This window comes from Benincasa hispida, chromosome 4, assembly GCF_009727055.1.
Source record: "Benincasa hispida cultivar B227 chromosome 4, ASM972705v1, whole genome shotgun sequence".
NCBI lineage: Eukaryota > Viridiplantae > Streptophyta > Magnoliopsida > Cucurbitales > Cucurbitaceae > Benincasa > Benincasa hispida.
Window position 1 is genome coordinate 47,022,595 of NC_052352.1, and position 3,624 is coordinate 47,026,218.

The following is a 3,624-nucleotide window of genomic DNA, read 5'->3' on the forward strand; positions in this document are numbered from 1 at the left end:
AATATGATGAACGAATTTGTAGTATTCAAATTCAGTTTTTTGAGCAAAGCGTTAAATATATACGATATACTTATCCCAATGGTTAATTGTGAATTTAACATAAAAAGAGAGAAAATAAGAGATGTTTAAATAAGATTTAAATATCAAGATTATGAGTAGGGATTCACAAAAATTGGGATTTTTGTTGGATTTGATATTAAATTGAATTAATTAATTAATTATTTATTTATTTAATATCAATTTAGTTTAAAAAATTGATTATTATAACTAATTTTGAAATTAAATGGAATTGGTCAAAATTGCATTAAAAGTCAAATTGTTGACTTGGTAAAAATACAATAGAAGTCAAATAGTTTACTTTTGACTTTGAAAGTAAAAAAGTCAAATTTGTTGACTTTGGATTTTGAGAGTCAAACTTTGACCGAGTTAGTGGAAAGATCCAACATCTGTGAGTGGGATATGCCAACTTTTGCATGGCTAAGTGTTGTCTTTATTTGAAGACACTTGTCCCACTAAATCTCACTTTGAGTTAGTGGGTTTTTTAGTGTCAAATTCTCATCAAACTCAAAGTTGCATGTTTGCATGTAATGTTCTTTAAAAGGGAGTGTTTATTGCTTTTGAAGAACTCTTAGCCATAGTGGGTTTAGATGAGATTATGTGATAATCTCGTCCCTTTTTCTCTCAAAGCTTTAGCTTTTTCCTCTCCAAATTAGTCACTCATTGGATTCTACCATCCCGTACTAAGGTCGGAGAATAGTCGGAAATACTCTTATGGTAGTCTACGAATCGTTTATGAGGAGATCAAAGATGATTTGGAGAAGATTCAAAGACTACAACGGTTGTATTCTTTTTTTTTTTTCCGTTTTTCTTGTTTTATTGCATGCATGCTTATCTTTGTAATTAATCTATTTATAGTACTTTAGATCCGTTTTTCTTCCGCTATGCATGTATTCGTTCCATCAGAAATTGCATTGAATGGCTCTAGAAACTAGATAGATCATTCCTAGTTTACATTTATCCCTTGCATTTTAATTCATTGCATGTTTTCATTTTATACAAAACCAAAACCTCATTTTTACTGCTTTTTATAGTCGAATTTAGTTTAAGAGAATATTTAATTATTGGCCTCTCTATGGTTTGATCTCGTACTTTCTGCTTATGTTACTTGTTAGTATAAGAAGTAGGTTTCGGTGATATAAATATTATATTATTAATATATATATATAATATATATATAATATATATATTTTTTTTGTTTTGGGTTGAAATTGAATTAACGTTAGTGATTTTCGAATTCGAACAAAAATGGCGTTGTTTGTTGGGGAGGCAAGTCATTTATCTCTTTTAGTTGAATTTGACTTGTAAACTTTAAAAACCCAAAAATAATTTTCTTTTCTTGTGTCTACTTGTTTTCTCATGGCAGATGATGTGAATATCTACTACGCACTTCGTACAAGGCAAGCGGCTCAACGTAAAGAAAAAGATGTAAGAGAATTTCATGAGTTTAGAAATCAAATTTCTGAACTAACCTCTCTTGTTCAAGTTTTGGCTACTAGCTAATTGCAAGAGCTTAAGACATGCCGAATATGTTCATTTCAAGGTCATCCATCTAAATCATGTCCTTAGCTTTCGCATGGTCCTAAGTATGATTATTATTCCTTTTGGAGATGCCTAGCCCAAGCTTAACATCGATGTGCACTTATTCTGCCAATTCAGGTATGTCTTTAAAAAAATTGGTTAGGGAACTTTCTAACAATTCTGATGAGTTTGAGTAGGAGCCCTTATTTGGTCAACATGAATTCTCGAGTTTCCAGCAGGATAGATTTCATTATGGATCAGAAGCTAGAGCTGAGTTTCAGAGACTGAGTGACCTCGTTGCTCATATCACTAAATCAGTTGGGAGACTCGATGAGTCATTGTTGTAATCTTTTGAGATTACCGAGCTAAGCAATGAAGTGATTAGCCTCGATCCCTATTGAACGCCTGATTCCTCAAACTCAAGGCCAAGGTATGATGTTGAGTTCTTTAATGTATGAACTTGTTGATAGTTCTTCTCAGTGTGTGTAGGATTCTATTGAGAATCACATGGAAACTCAAGCTTCTATGTTTGTTGAGGTTGGTCATGTTTCTCAGCTTGCAAATTCCATGCAGACACTAGAGAACCATTAACCTAAGTGAGCATGCAACTGTTCTTTGTTATGGATTTTAAATGTCTAACTCAATTTTATAGCAACTTACAAAATTTTAGACATGCTAAACATCCACAACAAACAACAAAGACATTCAATATCTAATATAACTATCATATTAAATAAAAGAAACCCTAACATGCATACTATATATTATAATATATTATAACATACTTTCAATGCATGTAACATGCTTCCTACAGTGGGGTTTTAAATCTACATGGCATACTGTACGCACATACATGAATTATTTAATTATTACATACATCACATGCATAAACAATTAAACACTAACTGATACGATTTTAGTTTTGGCATAAACAAGCATACAAAAAGCCTAATTATTACAAAACAGCTTCTAAACCCGCTCGAACTACTCCAAAACGAACCCAAATAGCTTGAATTGGACCTGAACCGTCTGAATCGGACAAGAAAAGTATGGATTGGACCAGCCAAAAACCATTTGAGGTTAAATCGGACCAGACCTCAAGAGAACCGGTCGAATTGGCTGCTCTCGTTCCTTGCTTAATATCTCGCTAAGGCTCATCATTTAGCAATGACTACAATCATCTAGCGTGATCGTTTAGTGTTTGCTTGATTGTGTAGCAGCCAATGCATAGCGCTTGACCAAACTACACGATCGTATAGTGTCTTCCATCTATCGCATAGTGCCATCGTCTAATGTCGGACAATGCTACACGATCGCTTAATGTCTAACATTATCGTGCAGCTCCATCGTCTAGAGACAAATATTACACAATTGTTGAGCGCCATCGTATAACGCATCTTTTTTATCGTTTATCGCATGCATAGCTATACGATCGTGTAGTGCTATTGTATAACGTTTCAATGCATCGTTTAGCTGTCGCACAAAGGTAAACGATCATGTAGTGCTGTCGCATAGCACTTCAACGCTGAATGCCCAAAGCTACACGATCGTCTAGCTTTTCTTCACATCGTCTAGCTCCCGTAGCTAAGCGATTGTCTAGCACTGAACCTTAACGGCGATATTTGAGCAGAGGCTGAAAAACTGGAATATGCAACTCGGTCTTTTTCACTTATTTCTTCAATTATATCTTAATTTCATCTTTAATGACTCCAAATAAATTATAGACTATCGAGAACACTTATAAGCTCATCAAACAAGAGCCAATTACAAATTTAATAAAAAAATAAAAGAGAAATTAAATTTCAAAACTCAAAAAACCATATCAGTGCAGCAGTTTCATATAACTTGTGAAAAAACACCCACCACACCAAAATTAAACCGAATTGAATGCTTATATGATGCTCTGATACCAATTGTTGCAACGTATCATCATGCAGCAGAAGTAACAAGGATCGATAAGCACTCTAATTCATTAATTTCGCAAAAACTAAAGCATTCTATTGCATAAATAAATGGGTTTCAAGTCATACATTTGTAGAACTTCTG